The 11,723-nt window shown below is 43.1% G+C and overlaps 1 pseudogene; it reads right to left on the reverse strand.

Moving 5' to 3' along the window:
- Positions 1 to 3,352: 3,352 nt before the first annotated feature.
- On the reverse strand, positions 3,353 to 5,182 carry LOC147464393 (uncharacterized; annotated as a pseudogene).
- Positions 5,183 to 11,723: the final 6,541 nt, after the last annotated feature.

Raw genomic sequence — 11,723 nt, forward strand, 5'->3', positions numbered from 1 at the left:
TGGTCCTCAAAAAATCGATTTTTAGCTACGTGTGAAGCTAAAATTCGTTTTTTTAAAAGGCGACTGGGGCCTAGGCCTGAGCGTGAGCTTGGGCTTGGGTCTGGGAGATATTCCCGATCCCGGTCCTACCTTTAATTTTTTTAATTTTTTTTTGAATTTCTTTTACTTAAAAAAAAAAGGATAAGGTCGCCGCGGCCTGCACGAGAGCACACACACACACACTCTATCTACCTACTTCTAACTAATACACCTACTCTTACACACTAACACACTCTATTAACTCTCACTAATCTACTTCCTACTTACTGTACACAGAAAACTAACTACCTTAATACGCAGAGAATAAACACAGAACCTTTGAAATCTCCATTAACAAAAAAAAACTAACTACCTTAATACACAGAGAATAAACACAGAACCTTTGATATCTCCATTAAGAAAAAAAACACATAGTATAACACCAAATCCCTCTTCTCAACACACACACTCCTTCCCTACCTTTCCTGTAATTGAAATTGCACCACGGAGAAGCACGGAGTGCTACTCGAACTTAATGCACGACATTCCCCGGCAACGGCGCCAAAAATGTGCGCGTATGTCGCAGGTGTCAATGCAAGGAACTTGCCGATACACCGTGTGTGAGCCACAAATAGCTCGAAGCACGCAACAAGCCTAAACTAGTAAGCTCAAAGAAGGCGATGGTGTGTCACTCACCGCTCTACGCTTGCTTCGTGGAGGATTCCTTGCCGCCAAGAAGAAGGAGACGCCGCTACGCCGCGCTCAACCTCTTCACCGCCGTCGTGCCTTCGTAATGCTCGATCGCCCACACACTCTCTCTCTCTCACACACACACACACACACATACACACACACACAAGGAGGTGAAGAAGAAGAAGATGGAGATGGAGATGGAGCAAGAGCACTCTTCTATTGTACAAATGAGAGAATGAGTGAATTTTAGGTTTAGTTGACTTTTATATGAGCTCGCCCCATTCACACTTGGACGCCCATGCTTAGCCAACTAATCCCTTGAATGTTCTAGTTAGAGTGCGCCTCTCATCGGCGATCACTCTTACCCTTTTCCTATTGGACCGACAAGCCCGGTCTGACTCTACCAAATAAATAATACAATGTCCGTCGTAGGTTAGAACGTCCATCGTAGGTGATAGGGTGTCCGTGAGCCGTGAGGGTTAACAGTGCAATTCTATGTTAGAGAGTGTGTGAGCAGAGGTAATTAGTTGTGTTAGCTGCAAGGAGGTTAGACAGAGCTGTTAGGAGCTTCTGTGTGCAAAGATTATCCTCATAAAAACATTTTTTTGAAAAAAGTTAAATTAAAAAAAAAACGTTCGAAAATATTAAGACCAAAAAGAAAATTTGAAAACAAAAAGGAAAATAAAAAAATCTCACTTTAAAAGGAAGGGATCGGGATCTTCCCCTAAGCCCAAGCAGCCCAGGCCCAAGCCTCAGTCCTCAGTCTTATGATATACTAGGGTAGAGGTGCCAGCCAGTAAAAGTACGGGGCCCAAATTAGAGACACACATTAGACACTAGTCCTATTATTTAAAGATACTTTTTTGTCCCAAAAGAGAGACACTTGTTACACCGTGTCTATTTTTCCATACAAGGAGAAGTAATAATTTAACACTAAGGTTTTCTATTCTACAACTAGCACGCTTGTCTTTCTTTTCTCATCTCGTCCCTTTCTACAAATGGAGCAAGTGCCCTTCCCTTTTCATAATGGACCTGCACAACAGTTAAGTAGCAGCTTGTCAGCAATTGGCTATCATATTTCCAACATGCATTAAAGAGCAGTTCTACAAATGATGACACACACAACATCACCGTCATGAAAATACCTTGTACATTTATCATACCAACCAAAAACGACATGTTGAATTCAATCGAGTGATCCCCATTAACACACTCATCTATTACAACCATTACAACCTGGGGGAAAATGCCTGCTCATTAAGCCTCTAAGCAATAGCTCAGATGAACCCAAGCTATGTATTTAGTCCAGCAAACTATCCTGGAACAAGACCTCACACTGTCAGCAATACACTCACCTCCAGCAACTAGCCCTCACATTTTACACGTCCTGCTCAACAGTACACTCATTGCCAACAGCCAACACCCACAAGATCGACATCACACAAACCAACACTCACAAGTAGTACACCTGCTACACACACCAACACTCTCAAGGAGTAAACCTGCTACACATACCTCGCACGCTTCTTCAAGCTTTATTCTATGACAACTTATGGCTTCAATAGTACCCTGTGAGTGTAAGGGTTTTTTGCTAGAAAGACATCCACAACTTGAAAACTTACTCTACACTATTAATTCACAAGCATGGGGGACGTGTATGCTGTTGCGGACGCATACATGTGATGCCAATTTTCCTCTGCAAAGTTCAACGTAAAAAAGGCCCATTCATATCACCCAAGGCTTCCTCATCAACAACTACTTCCTACTCATCAACATTAATCAAGAAGCGAGCTGCAAGTCCCAAGCGCACTTCTGCCCCCCCTCCTAAGAAAAAGTTTTTGTTGAGAGACTATTCACATCTTCTCAAAGAGTTTGATGACTGATATTCTTTCTTGAGTTAACTCTAAAAGGTAAGCTAACAACTGTGTTTTTAATCATAATCATTTTCATTAAGTTTTCAATGTAATGTATAAAGACAACTTGTTTGACTCTGATATAATAACTTTTGTTTTAAAACAAACAGAATGGTAAGAGGCACACGAACCAACAGCCATGCCCAAAGATCATCAACAAGGAAAACCACAATTACATCACCATCAATACAACATGCTCAGAGCAGCAGGAGAAAGAGGAAGTTTCACTCTAAAATCAGTAAAACACCACGTCTAGCGCTTCAAACAAAGGCAACATTTCCCAAACCCTCACCTCTAGCATCAACCGCTCCAAAACAGTCAATAAATGACAACAACAATGCAAACAAAGGAGATAGAAGCTACACAACCAAAAAGGCATACCATTCTTTCATGAACAGCTCAAGACATGGCCAAAGCTCTCCGTGCTCGTGAACAAGGTCTCTCACTGCACAAATGCTCCATGTTGTATGGGATGAGTAAGTTTGCAATAATCAATTGGGAAGAAGGTCGAACCCAAAAGAAACAAAAAGACCCTCCCACCATCCTCTCGTAAGAAGAAGAAGCTTTGCTGCTAGAGTGGATACTCAAAAATTTTCATTCAGATTATGGGGTAGCTACAAAATGGCAGTACTACTACCTGCTAGAGTAAGTTGTACCTTAAGTACTTAAAGTAAAACCGCCAAAAAAACCATTAAGTAGATCTGCCTTGTAGTGTTTGTCAAAGTTTTCTAGTCGAACTCACTTTGTGCTTGTTGTCGAGCGCTTCTGAGTTTTTCCATTCAAAGTCTCCTTTTGAGAGCATGGTAGGGTTGGTCTATGTGTAGCGGCCTAAGGAGTAAACCTTGTGTGGCTCCCAAATTATAGCTCGCAATCTTTTTCCAAGAAGAGTTTGTTGTGCATCCCATGCCTTTTTGGACTCTTTAGCCTTAGCTGCATCCTCTTTCTATCGTTTTTGTGTTGCCTTATCTGCAAGAGTTTGCCTTCACTTTTGCTCCTTCCCTACCTTTTTGTGCTCCTTTGCTTTTGCTATCTCGTCTTTTTGTGCATTCTTGGCCTTCATAGTGTCGATATATTGCGATGAAGTGAGTATGAGACTATTGGTGTAGTCAACAAAAGCCTCTCAAGCTGCTCTTTGAACTGAAGCTTCTCTCATTGGGACTTGCAAGAGGTTAATGATATGGCCCTTCTCTGTGGAATCCTTTTGACTACCTTTGTTATGCCCATTCTCGTTGCTGTATCTCCTAATTTGATGGGTTGGCAATTGTTTTCCCTCTTTCGCATTGCTTGTCGTATCTTGTACATGGTTTGGATAGTGTAGTGCAGCGGGTATGTTACCATTTGTTGCAGCTACATCTTGCATGTGAAGCTTTGAACTGTAATGTGGCTTGTGTAGACTATGTACCCTTCTTGAATGTAATCATGTTGACCACCTCCATCTTGAGCACTACCAAGCTGTTCTTGGTTTGCCAAGATGTTCAAAGCATGGACTGCTTCTTCTTTGATGTCTTCCCTTATTGGCGTATTTGGAACCTGAGACAAATTGTCCTCCTCAATTCCTTCCTCCTTGTTTGCCATTTTCCTCTCTGTACTAATGTACATGCATGGTATGCCATCAAATTTGTAGGTTGTGTTGTCTAGAGGCCAGATTCCTGTTGTCCTGAAGCCTACCTTGATGTTGTGCTCATTGAAAGATAGTTGTTTTGCTTTTGATGCAATGGTTGCGAGCTCTCTCTTGCTTGCTTGAGATGAAGCTGTTTGGTGCTGCCAAGCTTGTCTTTGTTTTCGGAAATTTACCTTCAAAGACTTAAGAACAGAGACATCCAATGGTTGCAATTTGTGTAAAGTGTGGGCTGGTAAGGTAAGAATGTCGATGCTGGCATGATAGGCTTTGCTTACAACCACTAGTGACACGTGACTACCATGACCATATAAAATGAGCACATGCAATCCCATGTCCTGACCTATGAATTTATTGAAATGCTCAATCCAAGCCTGAAATAATTCTCTGATCATCCATGCTTTCTTTTGCATTGTCATGGCTGCACCTTCTTCATAGTCTTCGATGTAGTTTCCAATCATACGGTTGCCCTTGAATATGTAGAAAGAGGGAATGGCTTGTCCAGTTGCATTGACGCAACATAAGACAGTGAGCCACTCCCTTGAGTCACACGTGAGGCCATACACTGACCTCGTAACTTTCCTTGCAAGAATCTTCATTCCCTTATCTCATGATCCTTGAAATCCAGACTCATCAGCATTCCATATGCTGGTAGGTGGATAGCTACTTTTTGAGTAAATCTTCTCTAAGTTCTCATAGAGACTTTTGACTATATCTGGGTGAAACCTTGTAGCTCTTGATTGATCCAAACCTTCACAAACTCCAATACAAGATCTGGATGTCTCGTTTGAAAACCATCCCACCAACTCCTTCCTAGAATGCCGTTGGTGAAGAGTGTTTATAGTGTTTGACAAATTTTTGCAACTTTCAACTTTACATCTATTATAGCTACCCCATAATCTGAATGAGACTTTTTGAATATCCACTCTAGCAGCAAAGCTTCTTCTTCTTACTAGCTGCAAACTTCGAGTTCGACTAGAAAACTTCGACAAACACTACGAGGCAGATCTACTTAATAGTTTTTTTGGTGGTTTTACTTTAAGTACTTAAGGTACAACTTACTCTAGCAGGCAGTAGTACTACCATTTTGTAACTCCTGAAGTTTTGAAGCTGCAACTTACTCTAGCAAGGTTGTCGTTTTCTATCTCTTGAAGTTTTGAAGCTAAATCCTACTCTAGCCTTGCCTTTTTGTACCTTCACATACAAGATTTGCAATGTCATCTCCGGATCTAGACTCTTTTAAGTGCTATTCAGAGACAAGAATACAATGTCAACAATTAAATCAGTCAAACAATTATCTTAAAGTTAATGCAAATAATATCATGCTTTCCATGGGTGTACAATTGCTGAGTGAGTGAGGAATTCTCACTCCTTCGTCGGTGTCATGACCACAGGTGTTACATGGTTAATGAGAATTGCGATAGCTTGTAAAGCACCCTAAACCTGCAAAAAAATGAGGCATGGGACAGAAAAAACAAAAGTCAGAATTACTATATGGTCAAGTACCTAACAAGTGCATAAATTGTTGAAGTTGCTGCTACATACCAGAGTAGATCGAGGCTCCAAAACATTTGTGCATCAGTGTGAATGAATAGGACGAGCTAGAAAGCAAGGCATTGATAATCTTGTAACATGGAACAACTAGGATGTGGAGGAAGGGACTGGAGCATTTGTGGCAGCTCTTGCTTGCTTATGTGGCTGTCCCAAGCTTGCTTTTGTGGTTGTATCGAGCAGGTAAGTACAAGGCTTCAACATCAACAGGAGCTGGTCGTGGCTTTGACAAGGCATGAGCAGAAGTGAAGGGGATTCACACCAAAATCGCCCTTAGAGAGTCCACAAGCCCTCACATCTATGCCGCTAAGGAGCTCCTCCTTCCCTGTCCTAGACTTCTTGCTTGCAACCCCCCTCTTTCAGTGATGCTTCAAATCCGTAATCCCTCTCAATGCGGTGCAATCGAGGATGCAAAGCCGTCTCAAGGCCATAAGGTCAGTAACACTAGACACCACCGCCAATGAGATGCAACCTTGGGAACAGACCCATCACGAGGATGTGAGACTTGCTGCATGTGACAAACGAGCAGTAGGTGAGGATAATTTTTGACTTGCATGCAAGTTAGACTTTACAAGTGATGTCCTCACAATTGTGTCCTTAATTTCCTGTGATCGCATAACTGCCTCAGCATCTTGAAATTCCTCAGAACTCAAGTTGCAAGCCTTTGACATTGGATCTTCCATGAAAGTAGGGAGTGAACTTCTACAAAAGCTCTGGCTTCTGTCATCCACTAACCTTGAAGAAATACTCATAATAGGAGCACAAAGATCTGTTATTTAACTGGTTGAGCTCTAGAAGACTACCTGAATAGTGGACATCCGGCAGTGCATCATCGAACTCAGCTGAAACCATACCAGTCTCAACATCATCCTCTAAGCATGCAAAAAATGGAGCCTCCTTCCGTTGATTGATGTGAAAAATAGCAAGGCAGCAGCCTTCAAGATGAGCATTGAGAAGGGGGCGAGATGGAGGTAGGCTAGAAGATGGCATTGGCATGTAGAAGCTCTGCCCAGCCGCACAGTGACAAGCAGATTGTAGTGACGAGCAGTGCCCAGCCAAGCAGTGAGACGAGCACTAGCATACCACAACTGAAGCACAAGTATTAGATCTTGGGTCAATTAAAAGAGGCTCATGGGAAACTGACGCTCAGTTTTGAGTCCCAAGGTGGTTTCCTTGGATACCTTATCTTTAACTCTCGTGTGCTCAGCAGACACGTACCAAGGGACATGATGGTCCTCTCACCCACTCCAACTTTTATTACACTAGTTAAAAAAAAAAGAGAATTGCAATGTCTAGCGGGCATTGTTTTGGCATCAATTTACTTCCATATGTAGAGGGCCAAGTGGCATATTAGTCCATATGTTCAAATGTAGTTTCTAATGAGTTTTAGACTAGTTACATGAGCCTTCATATTGGGCGTCTCTAAACTGGCACCTCTACCCTATACACACTACTTTATATATAAAGACTAGGACCTCAAGTGAAGGGAGGGCATGTGGGACAAGTTCCGCAAGTCCTCCACCATCCCCTTCACACTCACCCTATGGACTTACTAATTTTAGCCCTCTCCACCTAGGAAAAGACTAGTTTTAGGATTCCGAGGGCTTTACGTAACCGAATTGGGGGCTGTAAAAAGCACGACACGTCCCTCTAGCCAAGATGCTTGTTTTGAGCTATCACACGCCATATTCCATGGCTTGGTTTAAAAAGTTGACCAAAAATAACAAAAAATCTGGGTTGTAAATACCTAAAAATGTCAGGACACGGGTCCTACGGGCAGGGCCCTACCCTAAGGGGGGGTCACGGACCCCGGCCACGGGCCAGCTAGCAGTGTGGACAGGGGATCCTAGGGCTAAGAGCCTATAAGTATGGGCGGTTGGGTGGAGGATCCAGGTCTCTAGCTCCTAGGGTTCTTATATTGGTATTAGAGCTCAAGGAGGGAGCAGCCATGGAGGAGGGGATGAAGCATGGCCTTCTCTTCCGTTCTCTCTCTCGATCTCTCTCGCTTGCTCGCCTTCAAGTTGAGGCATGGCCTCTCAAGGGCACGCTATCTTGCTCTCCGTTTGTAGACAAGCCGATGGGGCAGGCCGTGGAGACCATCTCCTGTGAAGGGGACGAAGTGGAGGAGACGTGTGCAGAGCCTCTTGAGGTGAGGGAAGCCGAGGTGCCGACCAAAGCGAAACACCGCGGGGGTGAGCTTGATGGATGCGCGAGGCCTTGAGCAGCAAAACTCGTCATAGGCGCGCACACCGGGGAGCAACTTGTTGAGCACGGTGTCAGTTTCTTGCGCTCGACTGTCTGCTGCGCCATCGCCATGCCTGGAGTTCGTTTTTTTTTCACACTTAAGCGCCCAAACGTTTTGGGCCTTAGGGCAATAATTTTAAAAGCCAAGGGAGGGTGCCCATGGGCTAACCCCCCCGTTCACCTCTTCGTTCTCCATGCACGTCACCATGCCAAGCCACCGTATGGAGGTGAGCAAACGACGGACCAGTATGGATTTTCCGCATGCAGAATTTCTTGTAAAACTCAAAAATTCACTACGCTTATCAAAGGCAAGAAACATGCAAGGCATGTGAAGTACATCGATCGTGAAAGCGACCACCTTGTCATAGGATTGGAAGATTCGTCCAAATGCTACTGCATAAATTTGATGCAAGGAAGGTACGCATCTCAATAAGGTTAACAATTTTTGTATTTGACTAAAGTTTTCAGGCAAAACGTACACAAATGGTTAACGAATGGTTAACGATCACGAGGTTGCTACCAATTGGGACTGTCTTCCAATTGCATTCAGGAAAGTACAGATCATGCCTGCACTTGGTACGGTACAGATGTTGGCATGGCCGACTATTTTTTTTAATTTTTTATTTCCTTCCTCGTTTACGCTTTGTTTGATGTTCTTGGGGGAAGCAAGGATCCCTATCTACATATATGTCAACGACAATATTGACATAGATATCAAGGACAAAGTAATCAAGACAAGCAGGTACACAGTACATAATTTGCAAGCTTTTTCTGCTTTTCAGTACATGGGGCCAATTCAACAAGGTTGATTATCAGTAAATTGGCACGAACATCTGTTTGCTATGAGCATAGACGTATTTATGTGAAGCACGGCCTTCAAAATTGCTCAATTTCGTTTTGAGACTTCGCATGTTTGGCCAAATCCTTTTAACGGTTTCTATAGTCTGATGGAGGAGGCTTACCACACAGTACTGACGGAGGAACCTTGGTTCCAACTCGTTCGATTCTTACGACGGCCACTTCATCGGTAGGTGTACTTCATAAGGTACGCAGTTGGTACTTTTATTGCACATGGCGTGATAACTATGGTATGCAATGGGCGTCTAAGATGGATCGTGAATATCATTCATCAAATCAAGTATGTACGAGATCAAGGTCGAGTCTCTTTAGTATTTATACATCTTGCATTGAGGCTGGCCACGTTTGGCATATGCTACGAGCATACAAACTTGGGAAGGCTTTAGCAAACTGTTTACAGATTATTTCATTTCGTATACAACGGATGTATATGATACAAGAGGGCGTATACCCATATGCGACAAGTTTCTCTTGCTAGGCAGATTTGGCAATGCGCCATCTTCACGTGAGCTTTCCCTTTGGAATCTCATGACAACTGGTTGCAGCAACAACTACCAGGTTAGCCAAGTTAAGTTCTTCTTATTTTTTCCATGTTTACACTTTGCTTGGCAATGACTGTCATTGTGCAAAGCAAAGTGCTTTGGCAATTATTCATGAAGCAAGGCTTCTCCCTTGTGCCAAGGTACTGCCCAATGACTTGGGGTCAAGGGCATTGGCACACAAGTTTGGGAAACTAGCAAATTAGGGAATATTCGCTCACACAATCCCTACCAGTTTAAACTGTGCAAGGCCCTTATGGTTATGGCTCTCACATTTGAGGCCATCACTTTTTCCAAGAGCTTAAAATTATGTATGCACGGCATGCTAGCTAGGTGGATTCCATTCTACCGCCGTCGGAAAAATGCTTCCGCTCTCACACCAGACACTTTGTCAAGGATAAGATACATTCTGGATTGTTTTTGGGGTTGCTGTCAACATCCAACAACACTTATTTCACAGGCAACGTGCCAATGCTAAGTCATTTTCATACAATCACGACCCCTACAAGGAAGGTAGATCAAGATGTGATACCTCTCTCAATGAGCGAGTCATATCGGACACTTGTGGAATGCTTATACGATAAGCTGCAAGTCGTGCATAAGATGCGTAAGAGCACACAGCTTGGACACACACTCTAAAAACTTAAGGAAAGTTCCTCAACCCAGCATGCTTTTCTTCTCTCTCTCTCTCTTTAAGGGAATAATGAACATCTTCTAAGAAGCTTTTGATACGTGTTTTGCTAGAGAGTCAGCCTGAGTCAAGGTGCTCTAACTCTCAGCTAGCACATGGATGAGCTGCTACTCAAATTAGTTTTCATCGGTTTGTCCATTGAACACTAATTTGCATAAGGGCTGTGAGCCACTCAGGCTAAGAGCCAGTGTTAAGCCAAGGGTACGACCCAACTATTGGCATTCTTTGGGTGATTGTTCTCAAGATCGAACAGATCTACCCAGGGGAGTACACCTCGACGTTAATGGACAAGCAAGAGTCTTGTCATTACGGATGTTTAGGGTGTCATTTTTGCACTACCTATTCTCAGTGCGACACTCAAGTTGAGTTTTTGAAAATCTTCAATAGCTGATCTCTACAAGGAAGTATAGATGCAGCAATCAATTGAGACAGAATGGCTGTCCACAGGAGCTAGGCAGTTCACTTGTGTGGATTTCCTGCTCTCTCTATAGCACTATGGAGTTTCTATGGACATAGTGTTTTGGGGTACAACCCAGCGGGTGACTGCTACATCATCCCATAGGCATTGAGGATCACAGTTGATCTGCCTTGAGGATCACAGTTTGATCTCTCCCAGTTAGACTTTCAAGGAAAGAATTCCACAATCTACCACGCGGTAGCAAACAAACTCAACTTTTTAAGTTGATTCCAATCAGTATATACACGGTTAACTATGTTGGTTACCGTTAACTTCTACTTGAGCAATTTCTACAAAGGGTCTTACCGAGGGGTTTGACTACGTAGATTTTAACCAAAGGGGTTGGATTGTGAAGGCAACACCCACGGTTCCCAGTGCAATACTGTTTGTTTGTTCAGGTAGGAGATGTGCTCCTCTCCGTTTGCATACGAGTAAGTGAACATTACGTTCAAATCTCCAGGTACGCATCTATTGATTTGGTGTTATTCCATTTTTTGTATGCTTTGCTTGTTTTTTTTTCCAGACGTATAAGAACGCTTGAATGTTACAGAGCCATGCCAAGGGCATGTTAGCACAAAGTATTTTGGACCAAATGTTCAATCTACCTTTTTTGCCTTATGATGTTACGAACCTACTTGTAGGGTTCGATTTGGCACATGTTGTCACATGGGATACAACATGGTTTAGGAACTCAAGGAGTTCGGTTTAGCCATTCTGGAGCATGATAATGAGGGTCCCTCTCACTCTTGTCGCAAAGTGTTATCAGTTACCTCCACACACAAGTACCGCTCGTACTTGATGGATGTCACTTTTCCTGACATCCTTACTAGAGACATATTCCACATGTGGAGAATATGAGTCTCTAGGACTGACACTGGTGCCCAATTCTTAATGATGTGTCGCGACGAAGTCCCTAGGTGCTGGTCGCATCTGTTCATTAGACCATTCAAAGCACACAGTATCAGGTACAATTTCAGTGGCCAGAAATTGTCAGGTACTAAGTACAGACTTGCTGTGATTACAAGTGCTGTGAAAACACCTTAACCGAGGGTTGTTTCTACAGATAGCAAAGTATGCTACGTTCATGAGAAAGTCTCATGGTTGGTTCCTAGGTGTGACCGGGTTGTCACATTCTTTTATG

The sequence above is a fragment of the Adiantum capillus-veneris genome, chromosome 1 (assembly GCF_014529385.1).
Source record: "Adiantum capillus-veneris isolate H3 chromosome 1, ASM1452938v2, whole genome shotgun sequence".
NCBI classification, from domain to species: domain Eukaryota; kingdom Viridiplantae; phylum Streptophyta; class Polypodiopsida; order Polypodiales; family Pteridaceae; genus Adiantum; species Adiantum capillus-veneris.